General features: G+C 37.1%; 1 protein-coding gene across 3 annotated transcripts in view; it reads right to left on the bottom strand.

Annotated features, from left to right (window-relative positions):
- The window catches only part of LOC141544617 (uncharacterized), a 115620-nt gene extending 105066 nt beyond the window's left edge, over positions 1-10554 (bottom strand). Inside the window, exons 1-2 of one of the 3 annotated variants that reach the window (XM_074271011.1) lie at positions 9923-10554; positions 8990-9246 (exon numbers count right to left, since the gene is read on the bottom strand). The gene's annotated coding sequence lies outside the window, so the exon portion shown is untranslated. The remainder of the gene's footprint in view (positions 1-8989; positions 9247-9922) is intronic. The other 2 variants (XM_074271012.1, XM_074271013.1) reach the window with 2 other exon arrangements.
- Between the last annotated feature and the right edge of the window lie 13772 nt (positions 10555-24326).

The raw sequence follows: 24326 nt of genomic DNA, 5'->3' as shown, positions 1-24326 counted from the left end.
AGAGAAATGGGCTGTGGTATTTGTTTCTCTTCTGTTTTTATTTGGCCTTATCGGTTTCTAGGCAGAAGTGATAGAATCCCCATCAGAGCTAGGAGTTTAAGCCATGACAATATAGGATTCAGCAGCCAGCCAATTCAGTAGAAAAGCGTAAAGAATTCACATGCCTGGCTGTAACGTTCAGCCTACCTTTCTGGAGATCCTCTGGAAGGGCCATATATGAAAAGACTCAACTTGTCTCTTTGTAAATTCTTATATATGCTCTTTAAAAGAATGCAATTTGGAAATTAACTTCCCTGTGTATAATTTCTATGATTCATTGTATCTATCTGTATTGGACAACTAAGTGAGGTATTCTGAGAGAGCAACGAAGCTGATACTATAAAGTATACATGCAAAACCAGTTGCCTTCAGTTATAATCATTAATTACAAGCCTGCTTTTTGCCTGTCTTTATATGAAAATCATATTGTAAATCTTTATTTTAAACTGAAAATATGGATAAATAAAGTTTTCCAAGCACTTAGGATTTGCTTGGGACAGGAAAGTTCTTATTGAAATCATCTAAAGAAAAAAAAATAGCATATATGTACATAAGGCTGTAGATATGCAACTGAACAAAATGTATATTGAGTTGCATTTTCTATGATTACTAGAAGCTTCTTTTGCTCTATATTGTGTACAATAGGTTGACCTGTTGTTTCTAGTAGTTTGGTTGGAGGCATGAAGCATGGAGTAGACACTATTTGCCCATCCTGGTACAAGGTAGTATCCCTATCTTCTGACATTTTCATTTGATTTCTCTCAACTCATTGAGTTCTCTCATCTCTCCTCTCCATCTCTCTCTTGCCTTGCCTTGCTTACTCAAATCCCAGCTAAAATCTTCCTTTCTACAAGACGATTTCCCCAATCCTCCTTAATACTGATGTCTTCCTCTGGTGATTTTCTAGTTTGTCTTGTATGTAATATCATGTTTGTACTTAGCTATTTTCACATTGTTGCTTCCGTAGGAATATGAGTGTGCTGACAGTGAGGACTTTCTTGTATCATTCTTTGTATACTCAGCTTTTAGTGCAATGTAAGTTACATAGTAGACAATAGATTTATTGAATGACTGTTACTCACACATAGCGCTCCATCACCTGTCATAAAGTATCTTCACTGGCTGTTCCCATACCTGGAATGCTCCTCACTTCCATCTCCTGGCTTCCTTCAAGTCTCAGCTAAAGTCTTGCCTTCTATACATGCTTTATCACCCTTAAAATTAGAGTGTTCCATCTGAGACTACTCCCACTTCAGTTTATAAGTATCTGATTTACACTTAGTTGTTTTGACCCATGTAATCTGACAATCTCTCTCTCTCCTTTCCAATGCATCATACTTCTTCAACATACATTTTGTGCTCCCAGAAATACCCTCATTTTCTATTTCCTCAACTTTCTCATTTCATACAGTATACTTCATCATACCTTGACCTGATACAAAGATAGTTAGACCTCTGATCACCAAATAATACAGCACTGCTGCCCTTATAAATTCTCAATTTCTTATTTGATCACACTCTATTCTCATCCCACCTCTTTGCAAATTTAAACGCTGTTCTTCATCCAGACCTGACCTCTAATCCCAGATTAGACCATCCCTTCTGGACTAGCTTTTTTTCTTTCCCCATTTTGATTCCCTGGCGAAGCATTCAATTTGTCTGTTCAACTCTACATACCCACTTATCAAATTGCCAACTGTATCTTTCTCAGACTCAGTCTTGAATCATTCCTGCCCTTGAATCACTCCTGCCCTGCACTGCCTTTGCCCTTATATACATGCTACAGAAAAGAATGCAACTGTGGGCTACTACTACATAACCTCAGCCGGGTTCTGAAAGACTATTTATCTCATTTAATCAATCAAATACTTTCAGCCACTGTCTTCTCCTTCACCTCTCTCACATGAAGAGGTGGCGCTTCTCCTTGCCAATGAAAATGCCTCTACACATACAAGCAATACCATTCTATCTCACCTATATTTCTCTTTAAACATTCCTCTTCTCACTTAACTTCAATCATTCCCTGCATCCTGGCTATTCCCCTGCTTGCCTACAAACATCCCCAAAGAACCTTTACTTATTCAATCCATACCCTCTATCATCCCAAATCCCTACTGTCTTTTGTAGCTAAATGCCTTAAGAAGCCCGTTGACAACTGGTATCTCCACTTCCTCTCCTGTCATTTTCTTCTAATACTCTGTGTTCTATCTTCCAAATTCTTCAAAATTATTAGTGATCTCTTAATTGCCAAATCCAATGGTCTTTTTTCAGTTCTCATCTCTACCTCTCTGCAGTCTCCCTTGGTGATGAACTCCTCTGACTGACCTCGTCCAATGCAGGTCGTCCAATGCAGGGGTAATCCCTGCTCCTTCATTTCTCTGTACCTATTGCTGACACAAATAGTAATGGTTTAATAGAAGCAACAACTTTTGGCCTTGGCACCTTTATTCTTCACATATTTCACCAGATGGGGTAGTTAGGTGGCATAATGAATAAGAGATCTGGGTCTAGAGTCAGGAAGAGTCATCTTGAGGGGCACCTAGATGGCAAAAAGGAAAAAGCACTTGCGCTGGAATTAGGAGGGTTTGAATTCAAATCTGTCTTTAGACACTTAACACTTCCTTGTTGTGTGACTAGGCAGACGAGTCACTTAACAAGGTTTGCTTCATTTGTCAAAATGAACTTAAGGAAACAGCAAACCATTCCAGCAACTTTGCCAAGAAAATTCCCTTCATTTTAGACATGACAGAATTTCAGCATAAGAGAATAGTATTTCCTCCCACATCATCACTAATGAAGAATAAGTTAGTTTTTGTTTTAAAATAAAAAGCAATTTTTCATTCATTAAAAATGAACAGGCACTTTCCAACAATGAGATGATTGATGCCAGTTCCAATGATCTTGTGGTGAAGAAAGCCATCTGCATCCAAAGAGAGAACTGTGGGAACTGAATATGGATCACGACTTAAACATTCTCACTCTTTTATTTTTTATTCACTTGCATTTTGTTTTCTTGCTCATTTACTTTCCTTTTTTTAATCTGATTTTTCTTGTGCAGCAAGAAAAGTATATGTTTATACATATTAGATTTAACATATATTTTAACATGTTTAACATATACTAGATTGCTTGCCATCTAGGGGAAAGAGTGGGGGCAAGGAGGAGCAATCTGAAACATAAGGCTATGCAAGGGTCAGTGTCAGATTATCGATGCATATGTTTTGAAAATAAAAAGTTTTATTAAAATAGTTTTAAAAAATTAATAGGCAGCAAAACCATTTTGCTGACAAATAGAGTAGCTGATCACTGGAATAGGTTAATTTCATGGTCAAAACAGTCAATAACTATAGCAATCTGTAACCCTGGCCCTCAGTTTCCCTTCTCATCCATGGGGTAAATATAGTACAACAAACTATTATTCACCCTTGTTATACAACTGTGGGATAGCCCTGGGAACAAATATCGCTGTTGGATAGCCCTGGGAACAAATATCGCTTTCAGAACATCATCCTGGGTGGATTTTGGCCAAATCCAACAGAGCAGAGTTATCTACATACTAGAGCAAGTTACTCCAGTAACAATTTTCTCACCCTTGACAAGCTCCAGAAGGTCTGGCTCCCCTTCTATATTTGCTGGAGAAAGTGAAGTTAGCGTCGTTGGCATGTAACCTTCTTTGCTCCTTGGGTTATTTAAGTCACATTTATGCTTATGCATAAATTGTCATCTCACACCAATCTGATCAATTGAATCAAATGATCTTGGGCGACATCTAGTGGTTCTGTCCAAGATTGCCCTTAAATTCTCAGTTAAAGCTCTTCACCCCTATTCTCTCACTCCAGCAGCCAAAGCTGCTCTGGCACAAGTTATAGACTCTCTTCACTCAGGGTCTCATCATTATGACCCAGAACTTCCAGTTACCTTGTCTCTTTCTCCTGCTCCCGAATACCTTACAGCCTTACTCCACCAAGGTGATTCTATTTTAGAATGTTTTTTCCCTTCTATTCAGCCTTACCATGTGATTTTACCTTATGCTGCTTTGGCAGGACACCTCCTGCAAAGAGCAATTAAAAGAACTCTAAAGCTTCCTTGTTTCTCTGTTTGTCTCAATCCTTTGGTCTACCACATCCTTTATGTCTATCCAAGCTAATGAACACTTTGCAGTTTTTCAGGTGGCAATCTTCCACAGAGGCTCTAATTTGTTTCAGTTGTTTACAGCATATCATTATTGCTTTGCAAAAAACAAGAAGCTATTAACCAACATTTATTACAACTTATAATTGAAGTAAGAGATACATTATTAGTTTTAGGAGATCATGTAGATTACTCAGAACCACAATTTATGTTGACATGTGATTATAGGGGGAGCTAGGTGGGGCTGCTAATAGGGCACCAGCCCTGAACTCAAGAGGACCTGAGAGCCAATCTGATCTCCAACACCTAACACTTTCTAGCTGTGTGCCCCTGGGCAAGGCACTTAACCCCAATTGTCTCAGAAAAGAAAGAAAAAAAAAAAAAGGAATGTTATTTTAGATTTCACCCTCTGTATGTCACTGCTGTAACATCCTTCTAAGAATGGTGTTAATATGGCAATCTTTGAAAAAATCATATGAACTGGGCTTCTACAAATCAATCTGACCCCAAAGGCATTGATGAATTCAGGAATTTGTTCCAGCAAGCCTTGATTTCTTGGCACTTTGCCTTCTCCTGCCATGGTTCTATTATCACTGCTCCTTTGTTGATATTTACATTCTGTTGACAGATATCTTGGCTTTGTCAAGTTGCAGGGGGTGTGTACAAAACAGTTGGTGGTTATTGATCACCTGGTACTTCTGCAACAAATTGCCTGCTTCCCAAACAATCAGACTTGCTTAGTCTGTGATTAGTTTGCAGAATTCCAGGTCATTCTGATCTGGCACTGAAACCCTCCTTCGAGCCAGCCAGCAGACAGTCAAAGGCTGAAAAGGACTGGGAACAGATATGCTGGAATGGAATGGTAAATAGGCTGGATAGAAGGTGATACTTTATCTGAAAACATTAAAGTTTTTCTTTGAACCCTAAATTGACAGTCGCTTCATACTGTGATTGATTTATCTACTTTTTGTTTTTCTTTTGTTTCCTTAGCAACTTTGTGGTTTTAGAGCTTAAGAGAAGGCTCAAAAACTACAAAACACTTTGCACACAAATAAAGTCAGATCTAACCAATTAGAAAAATATTAAATGCTCTTGGATAGGTAGAGCAAATATAATCAAGATGACAGTGTTACCTAAAATAATTTATTAGTTAAAAAGTTAAAATTTATTTAAAAATAAATTATTTAGTAGTTAAAACTATTTAATGACCTAGAAAAAAATAACAAAATTCATCTGGAAAAACAAAAGGTCAAGATTTTCAAGGGAAGTAATGAAAAAAAATCAAATGAAGGTGGCCTAGCTGTGCCAGATCTAAAACTGTATTATAAAGCAGGGGTCACCAAAATCATTTGGTATTGGCTAAAAAACAGACTAGTTGATCAGTGGAATAGGTTAGGTTCACAGGACAAAATAGTCAATAACTTTAATAATCTAGTGTTTGACAAACCCAAAGACCCCAGCTTCTGGGATAAGAATTCACAGTTTGACAAAAACTGCTGGGAAAATTGGAAACTAGTATGGCAGAAAGTAGGCATTGACCCACACATAACACAGTACACCAAGATCAGATCAAAATGGGTTCATGATTTAGGCATAAAGAATGAAATGAGAAGAACAGAGGATAGTTTACCTCTCAGACCTGTGGAGGAGGACCAAAATTTGTGACCAAAGAAGAACTAGAATCAGTATTGATCACAAAATACAAAAATTTTGATATCAAATTAAAAAGCCTTTGTACAAACAAAACTAATGCAGACAAGATTAGAAGGAAAAAAACTGGGAAAATATTTTTACAATCAAAAGTTTTAATAAAGGCCTCATTTCCAAAAAGGCCTCATTTCTAAAATATATAGAGAATTGACTCTAATTTATAAGAAATCAAGCCAATCTCCAATTGATAAATGGTCAAAGGTTATGAACAGACAATTCTCAGATGAAGAAATTGAAACTATTTCTAGTCATATGAAAAGATGCTCCTACTCATTATTAATCAGAGAAATGCAAATTAAGACAACTCTGAAATAGAATGACAGGGAAAGGAAATGCTGAATTGTTGGAGGGGATGTGGGAAAACAGGGACACTGGTACCTTGTTGGTGGAATTGTGAATACATCCAGCCATAATGGAGAGCAATTGGGAACTATACTCAAAAAGTTATCAAACTGTGCATCCCCTTAGACCCCAGCAGTGTTACTACTCCCAAAGAGATATTAAAGAATGGAAAGGGACCTGTATGTGCAAAAATGTTTGTGGCAGCCCTCTTTTGGGGGCCAGAAATTGGATGCCCCTCGATTGGAGAATGGCTGAATAAATTGTGGGATATGAATATTATGGAATATTATTGTTCTGTCAGAAGTGACCCACAGGATGATTTCAGAAAGACCTGGAGAGATTTACATGAACTGATGCTGAATGAATGAGCAGGACCAGGAGATACTTGTATACTTCAACAACAATACTACAGGATGATCAATTCTGATGGATGTGGCCATTTTCAACAATGAGATGAACCAAGTCAATTCCAATAGAGAAGTAATGACCTGAACCAGCTACATCCAGCAAAAGAACTCTAGGAGATGATTATGAACCACTACATAGAATTCTCAATCCCTCTAATTTTGTCCGTTTGCATTTTTGATTGCCTTCAGAGGCTAAATGTACACTATTTCAAAATCCGTACAAATCTTTTTGTACAGCCAAACAACTGTTTGGACATGTATACATATATTGTATTTAATTTATACTCTAAAATATTTAACATGTATTGCCATCTGGGGGGAGGGAAGGAAGGGAAAAATTAGAACAAATGGTTTGGCAATTGTCAAGGTTGTAAAATTACCCATGCATATATCTGGTAAATAAAAACTATTAAAATAGTAAAAAAAAAAAAAAATTGGACTGCTGGTATGAGGAGACAGAAAGTAAACTGGTCCTGGGAATTCAGCATGTAGAGACTGAGTTCTAAGCTTCCAGAATCCTTACAATGAAAGTCCTGGGGAAATTGACAGAATTGGAGACTGCATAAGTGAAGGGATATCCCTTACTGGAGTAAGCTCTCCACCAGAAATTCACTCTAAGGTCTCTGACTTCCTGATTTTAGTTCCTACTGATAGTGAAGCCATAACAGGAGAAAGAAAGAGACATAGGCAGAAACAGAGACAGGGGGAGAGAAAGGAAGGAGACAGAAAGAAAAGACATGAATAAAAATTTGGTAACTACCACTAGTCATAGGAAAACTCTAGATGTGTTTTATCACTGCTCTCAGAAAACAAGTGACTACTCCCTGTAAACTGATCCAAACATTTTGGAGAGCAATTTGGAATTATGCCCAAAGGGCTATCAACCTGGGTATACCCTTTGATCCAGCAGTGTTTCTACTGGTTCTGTAGACCAAAAAAGATCATAAAATTGGAAAAGGATCTACATGTGCAAAAATATTTGTAGCAGTCTTTTTTATCGAGGCGAGCAATTGGAAATTGAGTGAATGTTCATTAATTGAGGAATGACTGAATAAGTTATGGTATATGAATGTTATAGAATATTATTTTTCTATAAGAAATGATCAGCAGGATGATTTTAGAAAGACCTGGAGAGAATTACACAAACTAATGCTGAGTGAAGTGAGCAGAACTAAGAGAACATTGTACACAGCAAGATGGTGATTCAGACCAATTCTCATAAATTTGTGATGGAGAAAGACATCTATATCTAAAAAGAGGAATGGGGAGACTTAATGTGAATCACAATCTGGTATTTTCACATTCTTTGTTATTTGCTTTTTGTTTTCTTTCTTTTTCTCCCCTTGTTGATGTGATTTTTCTTGTGCCTCAAGATAAATGTAGAAATATGCATAGAAGGAAAAAAAAAGAGAGAAAGCTCAGCAAAAAATAAAATGTCTTGACCATAAACACCGGTGTTTCTCCTTTTCTTGCTTTCATGGTCTCTATGAGTGCTAGCAGGTCTGTCATTGGTATTCCACAATAAAGAGTGATATTAGAAGCAAACTAGCAGAACATAGAATAGTTTGTCATTCAGATCTGTTGAGAAGGACGAAATTTGTGACCAAAGAAGAACTGGAACTCATAACTGAACACCAAATACATAATTCTGATTATATTAAGTTTAAAAGTTTTTGTACAAACAAAACTAATGCAGACAAGATTAGAAGGGAAGCAATCAATTGGGAAAACATTTTTACGTTAAAGAATTATGATGATAAAGGGCTCATTTCTACAATATAGAGATTATTGACTCAAATTTATAAGAATTCAAGACATTCTCCAATTGATAAATGATCAAAGGATATTAATAATTTTCAGGTGAAGCAATTAAAACCATTTCTAGTCATATGAAAGGGTGCTCTAAATCACTATTGATCAGAGAAATGCAAATTAAGACAACTATGAGATATCACTACACATCTCTCAGATTGGCCAAGATGATAGGAAAAGATAATGATGAATGTTGGAGTGGATGTGGGAAAACTGGGACACACACAATGTTAGTGGAATTGTGAACCGAATTAGCCATTCTGGAGAGCAATTTGGAACTGTGATCAAAAACTTATCAAACTGTGCATGCCCTTTGATCCAACAATCTTTTTGCTGGGCTTGTACCCCAAAGAGATCTTAAAAGAGAGAAAGGGACCCACATGTGCAAAAATATTTGTGGCAGCCATTTTCAAGAAATTGGAATCTGAGTCGATGTCCCTCAGTTGGAGAATGGCTGAATAAGTTCTGGTATATGAATGTTATGGGATATTATTGTTTTATAAGAAACAATTAGCAGGATGGTTTTCGAGAGGTCTGGAGAGACTTACATGAACTGATGCTAAGTAAAATGAGCAGAACCAGGAGATCACTGTACACAGCAACATGCTGATCAGTTCTGGACATGACACTTTCCAACAATGGGAATGCTGAGGCCGGTTCCAAGGATCTTGTGATGAAGCGAGCCATCTACATCGAGAAGGGATTGTGGGAACTGAGTATGGATCATAACCTAACATTCTCTTTTTGTTGTTGCTTGCTTGCATGTGGTTTTCTTACTCATTTTCTTTATCTGATTTTTCTTGTGCTGCAAGATAATCGTATAAATATGTTTACATATATTGGATTTAACATGTAATTTAGCATATATAACATATATTGGATTGATTGCCATCTAAGAGAGGGAGTGGGGGAAAGAAGGAGAAAATTTGGAACACAAGGCAATGCAAGGGTCAATGTGGAAAATTATCAATGCATATGTTTTGAAAATAAAAAGTTTTAATTTAAGAAATAAACAAACAAACAAACAAACAGAACACTTTTCGACCTCTCCCAGCCCTATTTTATATAAGGAGAAAACCACATCCAGAGAGGCTGAAAGACTTCCCGGGTCATGCAAGCAAGAAGTGGCTTTGATTTCATGTTCTGTTCTTTTCACTATTCTCTTAGTATGGGTATACTCTACCCATACTCTAACTATAGTAGATGTCCAAATAAAGCAGTACTGTCACTACCAAAAAAAATTAATAAAAAAAAAAAAATAAGCAGGAAAGACAGGTGGCTCCAATTTTCAGTACTTGTTATCTAATCCCTAGGAGGAAAAGTCTGACCTTGATCCTGTCCCAGGTGCTGAGAGGGATTTCTTTTCGGAGGGTTAATGGTGGTGGGGGGGGCAAGGACTCACATGGAAGGATGGGGAGTGTCTTTGGCTACTCTGTTGTGGGTCTTCCCTTCTCCACCCCTCTCCAAACATTTGCTCTTACCCCTTCACCTTATTCAGATCATTCACGTTGTGCTTTCTGAGCAGGGGACTGCTGCACCTTCGCCACATCCCCGAGCAATGCAACTTTGTGGATGTTCCCGAGGTCCTTGCTCCAGACCAGGTATCCTTCTGTGATACATACCTAGTATCTTGTGGTTCGTTCATACAGCACTTTTCATACTTTATCTTTATTTTTTATTGCACTTTTAGTTTGGACTCCAAGTAACAAGGCAGTTTGATGAAGAGGCGAAACTGCCCCTTCTTGCTGAGGTGGAAAATCTTCTTCATCCTGGACACAAGTTGAATGAAGCCAGGGGAGAGGGCTGGTTGAGAGAACTGGCGGGTAAGTCCCCTCTTGGGTCCCTCAGCCTGCTCGGAAGGAGAATTAAAGGGGGAATAAACAGGTAAATCACAAGTAACTGGAGGCCGGAGGTTTAGAGACTTATGAGCCCACAGCAGTTTTAACCGATTTAGCCCTAGAGAGCCGCCTGCAATCCTAGCAATGGCAGGAGGGAAACTGAACTGCGGCTGTGTTTGTCAGGTCCGTGGTTCATATGGATGCGAAAAAGGGGGAAATCACTGACAGGTGGGTGCGTCCGTTAGCTCTCAGCTCGAGGAGTCCAAAGTTCTAGGTCTTGCGTTCGAATCTTGGAACTGCTCTGTTGCTTACTTTGATGGATTCACCATTTCCTTTGCCCGTCTCGGTTTCTTCTACTGTAAAATGAAGACATTCTACTAGATAATTTCTCAAATATCTTGCAACCCCTAACAGTTCTGTGAAGTTGAAGAAGGCGCCCAGATTGAAAAGGAGTCCTGGAATAGACAAATGTAGTGTAGATTCCTTTTTTGATACTTCCTTCCTTGTTATTGACTTCATGAGTGTCTGGGAAAGATTTGTACGGGACAGAGAGCCTGTCCCATGGAGAGGAGAGCTGTTCTCAATCAGGCAGTCCTGAGTTCAAGCCCATCCTATACAGCATTTAAATTGTCTTATTCATGCTGTAATTTATGGAGGAGCAGAAGGGAGAAGAGGTTTACAGTAGTTCAGTGGAGAAAAGATATGTCACTTTTAGTGGAAAGGTTTAAACGTACCCTAAGATTGTAGAATATATAGAGGATATCCTATGTATATAGAGTGCTCTATATACATTAAGAGTAGTGACTGAGTCAAAACTTCAAGAAAGATGAGCCCAGAAGACTTTGCAAATTTCAGAAAGTCATGAGGCTTTGGAAAGGCACTAAAACTATGGCTGTAGTTCTTTACCGAAGTGGTCAATTGTGGTGGTGGTAGTAGCAGTCTAAACAAGATGAAGAGTTGGCATTTGAGAAAGAGGAGCCATTGGAAATATCTGCCTTGTAAACACAACACACACACACACACACACACACACACACACACACACACACAGTGTTTGAATGAAACTTGGTCATGAAAAATGTAAAATCATGAATTTGAACACTGTCAAACTGAATCATTGTTTTAGCCTCTTGGAAGATAATTACAAATTACAACTTGGCTACAAGTTGCATTTACAAGTCCTATTTAAGTTTTTTTTTTTTTTTTTTTTTTTTAATGCACACTCTAATTCTTTTTATGCTAATCATTGTTTTATTTGGGGGAAGAACGTAAACTGTCCTTTCATCTAAGATATGTGATAATATTTTGAATTTCTCTCCTTTGGGAAAAACCTAGATTCCCCAAAACAACACTAGCATAAATAGGCATTTTTCCTTGGAAGAAGGGTGGGAGTGAGTAGAAAGGAAGGGAAGGAGGTAATGGAAGTTCTAATTTCATTGCAATTTCATTGATTTCTTCTGCTATTTGAATGTCAGACTTCTCCCAAATGTGAACCTTGGGAAAAGGGTGAAGGTAGAGGAAGGGAAAAAGGTAGTGAAGGTTAAGATTCTTTTTGGCTTGTGCCAAGGGGTTAACCATTGCCCCTGTTGTGGGGACTGGTGTAATTTTGGATCCCTTTACTTTGGAGGGCAACTAGGGGGCTCAGTGCATTTAGAATAAGACATCGAGTGAGAAAGACTTTAATTCAAGCCCAGGCTCAGATGTTTCCTATGTATATGATCCTGGACAAGATGTTTACCTTCTAAATGCTTCACTTTTCTCAGCTATGAGATGGAGAGAATAATAGCACCCACATTCCAGAACTGTTATGAGGATCAAGTGAGATAACATTCACAAAGGGCTTAGCACAGGTCTTGCATGTAGTAAGCACTATATAAATGATACCCATGATGATGATAATTATTAGAGAGATTCTCTACAGAGGACTCCTGTAAAGTGAGTGGGTGTCTTCCCATATAAAATCTAACATAAGCACAACTAGCTAGATTTCATCAAGGTCCACAAAATTTCCTTTGATTTTCTTGTATATTTCTTTCCTCTAGCTCTGACTTTGAGGATATTGTATGGTGCTAGAGATAATGGAGGTTGCCCTTCATTTTCAAAGAGGACTAAAATGACATTACTATGTTAGTATCAAGTCATAATATCTGATTGTGACTGATCAGATCAATAAGACCTTGGAATCCTGTGCCACAGGTCAGACACAAATTGTCCTAATGCATATTTGAGATGGTTTCTCTAACTTTGTTTATGTCTTGCTTCCTCTAAGTGAATTCAATTCTGCTTTGCTTATAGAGCACAGCACACACTCTGATGATGGCGTGCTGTACTTGCTGTTCTATGCCAGTGTCTTCCATATAGCCATATAGAAAACTTGAAAGTTCTTAAGAGAAACATTAAGAGTGTCTCTGTATTGCTTTTTTTGGACCATCTTGTGAGTACTTGCTCTGCGTGAGTTCCCCATAAAAGAATCTTTTTGGCAAATATATGTAAGGCATTCAGAACAGTGTGTTCAATGCAATAGATTTATATGCTCTACATTAAAGTTTGAATGCTTGGCAGTTTAGTTCAAGAAAGGACCTCAGTGTCTTGTATTTTATCCCACCAGGTAAGAGTTTCAGAATCTTCCTAAGACAATGCAAATGGCAGTGATTCAGTTTCCTGAATTCTTGGAATGCTGGCCAAGTTACACAGACATAACAACAATGAGGCCACTGCAATACCTCTGTAGTCCTTCAGTTTGTCAGTCGGTCAAATAGTTCTCAAATCCCAAGCTTTCCCACAGAGCCTCTCAAGCATTGAGCTAGCTCTCATAAAGACTATGTCAACCTCATAATCAATGTGTACATCCCTGGAGAATGTAGTGCCAAGATAAGTGAATTTATCCACACTATTAAAAACTTCTCTTTTTATTGTCAGTGTTTCCACATATAGATGGTCTGGTGCTGCCTAATGAAGAAACTGTGATTTCTTGCTATTAATTGTTAGGCCAAAATTTAGTAGAAGGAACAGAGAATTGATCCATACTTTGTTGCATCTTGGCTTCAAACTCTACATTGAGTGCACAATCATCTGCAAATAAAATGAAAGCAAATGCTTGTGCCAGTGTGATTGTAATTATAGCAGCAGTTGTGAGCTAGTGCCAAAGGAATAGTTTTTATGGGAAGAGGAGGAGAGATGGAAACTCTATGGGACAGCAACCTTTACTCAAATTAAAATCAGAGACTCTCAAAGCAAAAGCCAAAAAAGGATTTATTGCTATCTCACAAGAAAAGGCAAGGGCCAACAGATGAGGTATCAGTAGAAGAATTCAAAGCACAAACATCAAACAAAGGATTATATAGACTCTCATGCAAAAGTTCCCACTCCCTTCTAACCTTTTCTCCCATTGACTAGGGGCAGTCCAGACTTATACCCTAATGCAAAAATCTACACAGAGATTAAAAATCTATCCCAGGAACAAAGAATACTAGCAGATGACATACTCTTCCTGTTTATGAAAACGTTAGGATATGGGTAGACTGGAGGGGAATGTAAGTTTATCTAAGAAAATCAAACAGCTGCAGCTTTTTGCTATAGTTCAACTTGTTATTGCATACTGAAGACAGAAGTAGGGCATACATTGAAGCCACATTCTTATGCGAGGTCTTCACTCATTTTATCACACTCAATCCCTTTTTTTTTTTTTTTAATTTTATATAGTATTCGCAGTATACATGCATGAGTAATTTTTTATAACATTATCCCTTGTATTCATTTTTCCAGATTTTCCCCTCTACTCCCTCCCCTAGATGACAGGCAATCTCATATATTTTACATATGTTACAGTATAACCTAGATATAATATATGTGTGTAAATCCAATTTTCTTCTTGCACATTAAGTATTGGATTCTGAGGTATAAGTAACCTGGGTAGATAGACCGTAGTGCTAATATTTACATTCAATTCCCAGTGTTCCTTCTCTGCGTGTAGTTCTTTCTGTCCATCATTGATCAGCTGGAAGTGAGTTGGATCTTCTTTATGTTGAAGATATCCACTTCCATCAGAATACATCTTCATACAGTATGGTTGTTGAAGTGTATAGTGATCTTCTGGTTCTGCTCATTTCACTCAGAATCAGTTCATGCTAGTCTCTCCAAGCCTTTCTGAATTCATCCTGCTGGTCATTTCTTACAGAACAATAATATTCCATAGCCTTCCTATACCATAATTTACCCAACCATTCTCCAATTAATGGACATCCATTCATCTTCCAGTTTCTAGCCACTATGAAAAGAGCTGCTACAAACATTTTGGCACATACAGGTCCCTTTCCCCTCTTTATTATTTCTTTGGGATATAAGCCCAGTAGGAGCACTGCTGGATTAAAGGGTATGCACATTTTGATAACTTTTGGGGCATAGTTCCAGATTGCTCTCCAAAATGGTCGGATCTTTCACAACTCCACCAACAATGTATTAGTGTCCCAGTTTTCCCACATCACCTCCAACATTCATCATTATTTGTTGCTGTCATCTTAGCCAATCTGAGAGGTGTGCAGTGATATCTCAGAGTTGTCTTAATTTGCATTTCTCTGATCAGTAGTGATTTGGAACACTCTTTCATATGACTGGATATACTTTCAATTTCATTATCTGAGAATTGTCTGTTCATATCCTTTGACCATGTATCAATTGGAGAATGGTTTGATTCCTTATACATTAGGATCAATTCTCTATATATTTTGGAAATGAGACCTTTATCAGAACCTTTAACTATAAAAATATTTTCCCTATTTGTTACTTCCCTTCTAATCTTATTTGAATTAGTATTGTTTGTACAAAAAAATTTTTACTTTGATGTAATCAAAATCTTCTATTTTGTGATCAAGAATGATCTCTAGTTCTTCTCTAGTCATAAATTCCTTCCTTCTCTACAGGTCTGAGAGGTAGACTATCCTCTGTTCCTCTAATCTATTTATGATCTCATTCTTTATGCCTAAATCATGGACCCATTTTGATCTTATCTTGGAATATGGTGTTAATTGTGGATCCATATCTATTTACTGGTATACTAATTTCTGGTTTTCCCAACATGCATTTTTATCCCTAATGTTGGTATCTTTGGGTTTATCAAACACTAGATTGCTATAGTTGTACCCTTTTTGGTACTTTGTACCTAATCTGTTCCACTGATCAAGCGGTCTATTTCTTAGCCAATGCCAAATGGTTTTTGTGACTGCTGGTATATAATATAGTTTTACAACAGGTATACCTAGACTACCTTCATCTGACTTTTTTTTTCATTAATTCCCTTGAAATTCTCGACCATTTATTTTTCCATATGTACTTTGTTATTTTTTTCTAGGTCATTAAAATAGTGTCTTGGGAATCTGATTGGTATAGCACTAAATAAATACATTTGTTTGGGGAATATTGTTATCATTATTATATTTGTTCGGCCTATCCATGAGCACTGGATGTCTTTCCAATCATTTAAATCTGACTTTATTTTTGTGCCAAGTGTTTTGTAATTTTGCTCATATAATTCCTGACTGTTCTTTGGTAAATGGATTCCCAAATATTTTATACCTTCGACTATTGTTTTGAATGAAATTTCTCATTGTATCTCTTGCTGCTGCATTTCGTTGGTGATGTACAAAAATGCTGAGGATTTATGTGGATTTATTTGGTATCCAGCAACTTTGCTAAAGTTCTGAATTATTTCTTACAACTTTTTCTTAGAATCTCTAGCATCTGCAAAGAGTGACAGTTTGATTTCTTCATTACCTACTCTTGTTCATTTATTCTCTTTCTCCACTCTTATTGCCGAGACTAGCATTTCTAATACAATAATGAATAGTAATGATGATAGTGGGTAACCTTGTTTTCACTCCTGATCTTACTGGGAAAGATTCCAGTTTATCTCCCATTACATATTATGCTTACTGACAGTCTTAAATATATGCTCCTGACTATTTTAAGGAATAGTCCATTTATTCCTATACTCTCAAGAGTTTTTAGTAGGAATGGATGTTGTATTTTACCAAATGCTTTTTCTGCATCTATTGAGATGTTCATATGGTTTTTAATAAATTGATGATTAATATGGTCAATTATTACTAATAGTTTTCCTAATATTAAACCAGCCCTGAATTCCTGGTATAAATAACAGCAGCTGATGTGAAAAGCCCCTGCACTCAAACTGGAAGTGTCTGCCCAGAAACCACAGTCCCTACTTCAAAGGTTCCACTTCTCTGGGAATTCCGAGGCTGCTTGCCTGGCCCTATGTGGATTAGATGTTTCCTCGGGCTGTGTCCCCGCTGTTCAGGCTCTAAGTACCCCATGGTGAAGCCCCGGACAGCAGAAGGGGGCTTCACAGCCGTGCTGAGATCTGTTAGATCACTTCTGGATTGGGGTGGTTCTAGATCTAGCTTTATATTTTAAAGTGGCTTGATTTCTCTTGTGAACTGCTGTTTTATAAGCAGAGAAGAGCTACCAACCTGTGCCAGATTCCTCTATCTCAGTGGCTTCTCTGATCCCAGTGTTCTCCCCAGCCCGATCGGCACAGTACGCTAACACCTAACCCTCTGTGCTGGCCTTTTTTCTTCCTCCCCTTGGAACTGACCTTTTCTGTAGAGACTCCAGATTCTCTTCAGCTGGTATGTTGTGCTTCTAATCCTTGTGGTTTCTATCAGTGCAGCATTATTTTTGAGGCTGATTTAACTATTTGGTAATGAGGGAAGAAGGGAGCTTACAGATTTGTGTCTATCTTCCCCTGCCATCTTGGCTCCACCCCTGGCTGTAGCTTCTTCTGTTCATTATTGAACAAATGGAATTTATTTGATTCATCTCATTCTTGAAGAGAGCCATGTTCATCCGAATTGATCATCTTATACTATTGTTGTTGAAGTATATAATGATCTTCTGGTTTTGCTCTTTTCACTCAGCATCAGTTCATCTAAGTTTCTCCAGGGCTTTCTAAAATCATCATGTTGGTCATTTCTTATAGAACAAAATTTTTCCGTAAATTCATATACCACAATTTATTGAGCCATTCTTCAATTGATGGGCATCCACTCAGTTTCCAGTTTCTAGCCATTACAAAGATGGCTGCCACAAACATTTTTGCACATAAAGGTCCCTTTCCCTTCTTTACCATTTCCTTGGTATATAAGCCCAATAGTAACATGCTGGATCAAAGGATATGCAGAGTTTGATAACTTTTTGAGCATAGTTCCAAATCACTCTCCAGAATGGCTGGATGTATTCAGAATTACAGCAACAAAGTATCATTGTCCCAGTTTTCCCACATCCCCTCCAACATTCACCATTATCTGTTTCTGTCATCCTAGCCAATCTGAGAGGTGTTCTACCAAACATTTAAAGGACAATTAGTTTCAATTCTGTGCAAAATATTTGAAAAAATACGGAAAGAAGGAACCCTACCAAGTTTCTTTTACACCAGATATAGTGCTGATATGTAAATAAGGTAGGGTCAAAACAGAGAAAGAAAATTTTACATCCATTTCCCTAATGAATATTGATGCAAACTTCTTAAATAAAACATTAGCAAAGAGATTATAGAAAATTATCACCAGGATAATACACTACGACCAAGTAGGATTTATACTAAGAATGCAAGGCTGGTTCAATATTAGGGAAATATTAGTATAATTTACTATATCAATAACTAAGCTAACAGAAATCATATAATTCTCTTATATAACAGATGCAGAAAAAGTATTTGACAATATCCAGCACCCATTCCTTTTAAAAACACTAGACCACAAAGGAATACATGGAGGTTTCCTTAGCATGATCAGTAGCATCTGTCTAAAACCAACACAAACATCATATGTAATGGGGATAAACTGGAAGTATTCCCAATAAGATTGAGGTGAAGCAAGGTTGTACACACTATTACCATTGCCATTCAATATTGTATTAGAATTGGTAGCTTTAGCAATAAGAGAAGAAAAAGAAATTAAAGGAATTAGACTAAGTAATGAGAAAATAAAATTATCCCTTTTAGCAAACGATGATTCTATCCTTAAAAGAATCCTAGAGAATTCATTTTCAAAGTACTAGAAACAATTAACTTCAGCAATGTTTCAGGATATATGATAAATCTATATACATCATCCACATTTCCACATGTTACCAACAAAGTCCATCAGCAAGCGATACAAAGAGAAATTGCATTTAAAATAACTTAGATAATATAAAATATTTGGGACTCTTCCTGCCAAGGCAAAGCCAGGAACTCTATGAGCACAACTCTATGAACAGTTTCCACACAAATAAATTTAGATCTTAAAAACTGGAAGAACATCAAGTGTTCATGGATAGCCCAAACTAATATAATAAAAATGACAATATTACCTAAATTAATCTATTTATTCAGTGCCATATCAATCATACTGCCAAGAAACTACTTTACAGAGCTAGAAACAACAATAACAAAATTCATCTGAAACAACCAAAGATAAAGCATTTCAAGGAAACTAATGAAAAAAAAAAATGCAGATGAATGTGATCCAAAACTATATTATAAACCAGAAGTCATCAAAATCATTTGGTACTGGCTAAGAAATAGACTAATTGATCAGTGGAATAAGTTAAGCTAACAAGACACAATAGTCAATAAATATCTAGTGTTTGATAAACCCAAAGACTCTAGCTTCTGGGGTAAGAACTCACTATTTGACAAAAATTGCTGGGAAAATTGGAAAATAGTATGGCATAAACTAAACAATGACCAATACCTAGCACCCTACATATCACAACAAGATCAAAATGAGTTCATGATTTGGACAAAAAGAGTGATACTCTAATGAATTTAGGAGAACAAGGAATAGTCTACCTTGCAGATCTGTGGAGAAAAGGAATTTGTGGCCAAAGAAGAACTAGAGGAGATTATGAAATGCAAAATGGATAATTTTCATTACATTAAATAAAAAGTTTTTGTACAAACAAAATCAATGCCGACATGATTAGAAGGGAAGCAGAAAACTGGAGATAAATTTTACATCTAAGTCTTCTTATAATGAACTCCTTTCTTAGAGAATTGACTCAAATTTATAAGAATGCAAGGCATTCTCCAACTGATAAATGGTCAAAAGATATGAACAAATAATTTTTAGATAAAGAAATTAAAACTACTTCTAGTCATATGAAAAGCTGCTCTAAATCACTATTGATCAAAGGAATACAAATTAAGACAACTCTGAGATACCACTACATGTCTCTCAGATTGGCAGAAAAAGATAACAGGAAAAGATGAGAAAAGTTGGAAAAGTGATAGGAAAAGTGGGATACTAATATTGTTTATGGAGTTATGATCTGATCCAACCATTCTGGAGAGCAACTTGGAACTATGCCCAAAGGTCTATCTAATTGTACATACCCTTTGATCCACAGTGTCTTTACTTCATCTGTATCCCAAGGACATCTTGAAAAAAAGAAAAGAACCCACATGTGCAAAAATGTGTGTAGCAAGGAACTGGAAATTGAGTACAGGACCATCCGTTGTGGAATGGTTGAATAAGCTTGGTATATGAATGTAATGGAATATTATTGTTATGTAAGAAAAGATCAGCAGGATGATTTCAGAGAGGCCTGGACAGATTACATGAAATGATGCTAAGTGAAGTAAGAGAGAACACTATATACAGTAACAACAGGATTATACAATGATCAATTTTGATGTACATGGCTTTTTTTCAATAATAAGGTGATTCAGGCCAGTTCCAATGGACTTAAGATGAAGAGAGCCTTCTGCATCATTGTCTAAGCTAACTTTTAGCAGGATATAGTTTCCTTCCTTATCTCTTTTAATTAGATCAATTTCTGCTTTTGCTTGATTTGAGATAAGGATGGCTTCCCCTAATTTTTTTGGCTTCACCTGAATCATAATATATTCTACTTCAACTGTTTACCTTTACTCTGTATGTATTTGCCTGCTTTAAGTGTGTTTCTTGTAAAAAAAACATATTGTAAAGTTCTTTTGATCCAGTCTGCTATCCGCCTCCATTTAATGGGAGAGTTCATCCCATTCACATTTATAGTTAAAATTACTAATTCTGTATTTCCTGCAATCAGATCCCCTAATTATGCTTTTTTCCCCCTTCTCCCCCCTGAACCCCTTCCTCAGTATTGAATTTATGGACCCCACATTTTAGTATCCCTCCCCCTCCTTTTAAATCACTTCCCCTTTCTTGTATCCTTCCCTTATTCCCCTTTTCCTTTTCCCTATTCCTCTCCCCCCTTATGAGGTGAGAGAGAATTCTCTGAAAAAAAAATTTGTCAATTATTTACTCTTTGAACCTACTCTGATGAGAGTAAGATTCACACAATGTTTCTTCCCCACTCTAAATTCCCTCAGATGTAGAAGATTTTTTTTAATGTCTCTTCCTGGGATGTAGTTTCCCTCTTTTTATCTCTCCTTTCCCTGTTTCTGATACTATCTCCTTCCCTTTACTACTTCCCTTTTTATTGTTATATCAGTAAAATCAAATTATCCATGTAGACTTTCTGTATATCCACAACAGAGATACAGTTCTCAATAGTTCTTTTTACCTTTTTCTGCTTCTCTTGAGTCTTGTGGATGTAGATCAAACTTTTCTGTTTAAGTCTTTTTTTTTTTTCTTAGAAAGAAAAGGAATTCCTTTATTTCATTAAATGACCATCTTCTTCCATGAAAGAAAATGCTAAATTTAGCTGGGTAGTTTATTCTTGGTTGCAATTCTTGTTCTTTTGCCTTTCGGAATATCTGGTTCCAGGCCCTTTGATCCTTTAATGTAGAGGCAGCCAGACCTTGAGTGATCCTTATTGTGTCACCTTGATATTTGAATTGTTTTTTCCTACCTGTTTACAATATATTTTCCTTAGTTTGGTAGTTCTTCAATTTAGCCACTATCTTCTGTGGAGTTCTTTTTTAGGGTCTTTTTCAGAAGGTGTTCAATGAATTCTTTCAATGACTATTTTCCCTTCTGTTTCTATTATCATTGGACAGTTCTCTTTGATGATTTCTTAGAATCTAAGCTTTTTTTCAATCATAATTTTCGGGAAGTCTAATGATCCTGAGATGATCTCTCCTAGATCTATTTTCCAGTTCTATAGATTTTCCCAGTAAATATTTGACGTTATTCTCCAGCTTTTCATTTTTGCTTTTGTTTTTGTTTTGTTTGACTGATTCTTGGTTTCTCAATGAATCATTCATTTGTATTCAGTCCTGATTTTTAATGAGTTATTTTCTTCATTCACATTTTTTAGTTCTTTTTTTATATGTCCAATTGAGTTTTTAAATGAATTATTTTGGTCTGTTAATTTTTTTTTTTTCCATTTCACTATTTTTGTTTAAATTGAGTTATTTTATTTTTCCAAATCACAAATCCTACTTTCTTGGGAATTTTTTCATGTTTTCCAATTCAGAAATCCTACTTTCCTGTGATATTTTAACCTTTTCCAATTCACAAATTTTGTCTCCCTGAACGTCCTGTGAATTCTTTATTTTTTCCAAATCAAATTTCAGGACAATTTTATCCTCTATCATAGTTTCTCTTTCCTTTCCCAATTTTTTTAATAGTCTCTTCTAGGAGAGAGTTATGTGATGGGGGGCAGGTATCATTACCCTTTAAGGTGTTATCTGGAAATTCTCTGCTGTTAGCCGCCTCAGGGTTGGATACCCGCTCTTTCTCTGTATAGAAGGTGTCAATAGTTCTCTTCAGCTTCTCACTAATTGTTAACACTCTGTGGGAAGTCTGCCTTTGGGTAAGAAATGTATCACCTTCCTCCCAGCAAAGATGGATGCAGCAATCCTGTGACTGGCCTAAGAGAGTGCTCTGGGAGAGAGTTCCCCTCGTCCCTCCCCAGAAATGCCTCAGAGGTGGTTAGCATAGCTGCGCTGTGAGGAGTGCCTAGTGAAGGACCCCTGCTGTGTGGCCTAGCAACTGTTTTGAGGTTTAAGGCTGAACAGTGAAAGCATCACAAACCCCGGCCAAGGCGTCCTATGAGGCCGTGGATATTAGCAGCTGACTTGAAAAGCCCCTGTGCTGAAACCGGAAGTGTCTGACGGGAAACCATGGTCCCTGCTGCAGAGATTCCATTTCTTTGGGAGTTCTGCTGTTGTTGGAGTTTCAATACTGCTAGAATTTCACTGCCTCAGACTGAGCCTTGTACTATGTGGATTAGAGCTGCCCCAAGCTGTGTCCCACGCTGTTCAGGTTCTTAACTGCCCCAAGGAGAAGCCCTGGACAGCAGAAGGCGGCTATGCTGAGATTGGTATAAGATCACTTCCGGATTGAGGTGTTTCTACGATCTGGCTTTATATTTTAAAATGGCTTTGATTTCTCTTCTGATCTGCTGTTTTATAAGCAGAGTAGAGCTCTCAGTTTATGCCAGATTCCTCTATTTCACATCTTCTCTGATCCTAGAGTTTTCCCCAACCTGTTTGGCACAGTGTGCTAGCACGTAACCCTTTCTGTGCTGATCTTTTTTTCCTCCCCTCAGAACCGACCTTTTCTATTGAAATTTCAGATTTTCTTCAGGTGGTAAGTTGTACTTCTAATCCTTTTGGTTTTTATCAGTCCACGAGGCTGATTTAACTAGTTGGTATTGAGGGAAGAAGGGAGCTTACACATTTGCATGTATCTTCTCTGCCTTCTTGGCTCTGCCCCCAATCCTATACTTTCAAGCCCAGAAATAATACTGAAACTAGACTTCAAATTTCTTTGTCCCTTCATTCATCCTTAACTTACTGGCTATTCCTTCTGGGAAGTTTTTTAGTTGCAGATATTGGACACCAACTCCCTTGAATATGATAACTAGGAAGGCAATTTCTTAACCTCTGGAAACCTGTCCACATGGACATCTTTCCTATATCTAACACACTGATCTTCAGGGATTTGTTTTGAAAAATTCTCCAATATTTCCACTTCTTAACTAGGCTCCCAAGACTAGTCAACTAGAAGTTGATTTTTTTTTTTCCTATAAGGAAACATTCAACAATTTTTATGCCTACTCCCCTTTAAAACTTCTTGAAAATTTAACTCTAGTTGTTGGTAACAAACAGTCCAAAGTAAATAAAAATGAGAATAACCTTCTGCTTTCCTTCTCTTTGGAAGAGTTTTCTTCTTTCAAAAGAGGGTGTGCTTGTTCCCAGGATGGTCATATGTCTGAACAGCAGGTGGTGAGGAATCTCTCTCCCTAAGCCTGGTGGTTCTATAACAAATTATACCTTTTTGAAGGTGTTGGAACAGAACAATGGAGTGGAGAATCTCACTTCTCATCTATACCCATCAAGGGATTCATCCTAGGATGAACCTTAACATACTATGAGCAGGTGAAAGTTCCTTCTCAAGCATTTTAAGAAATTTCTCTACTGATGAGAAGAATGATGACTTCTTGTTGAATGAATTTAAAGGCAAAAAAAAAAAAAATAGATTTTAACCCTACCAACAGGAAGTTGTAAAATTACATAGGTGGCTAGCTGGCTGAAATTAAGGAATTAGCAATTCTACAGCTGAATCTCTTCCCAGACTTCAGAAAACAAAAATAAGAAAAGTAGAGAAAAATAACCCATAGTATACACTTAAAATTTTAAAAGGAGGGCCATATAATACATATAAATATAGATTTTGATTGGTACAAAACTTAAAAATTGAGATAAATTAGGGCCCTTCTGAAAAGAAAAAGAATTTAATGTTAATGAAGGCAAACTCTAATTCTGAAGAGGCTTACCTAAACTCAAGAGAATTTGTGTGCAGATAGGGAGGCACTTATATTCATGGGCGATCCCTCCATGAAATTGCCACTTTGTGAGCACTTTCTTTTTGGGTCTTGGCAGGGACTGGTCAAAAGAGCATCAGTATTCCACCAAAGAAGCTATCATTTTGGAAATTAAAATTATCCCGCCTAAATGAGAAGAGCCTGAGGCTGAACTCAAAGCCTATGTCACTGTTTTAAAGGGTCCACAGTTCTCTGAAATGAAGTGAACCTCAGCTCTTCCTCACAATCTGGGATACTTCCTCATTCTAGGTCCCAATTTTTATAGGGTTAAATGTCT

Source organism: Sminthopsis crassicaudata, chromosome 5 (assembly GCF_048593235.1).
Source record: "Sminthopsis crassicaudata isolate SCR6 chromosome 5, ASM4859323v1, whole genome shotgun sequence".
In the NCBI taxonomy this organism is placed as follows: domain Eukaryota; kingdom Metazoa; phylum Chordata; class Mammalia; order Dasyuromorphia; family Dasyuridae; genus Sminthopsis; species Sminthopsis crassicaudata.
The sequence above is the reverse complement of the archived record's forward strand: the minus strand, read 5'-3'. Positions and strand labels throughout refer to the sequence as shown.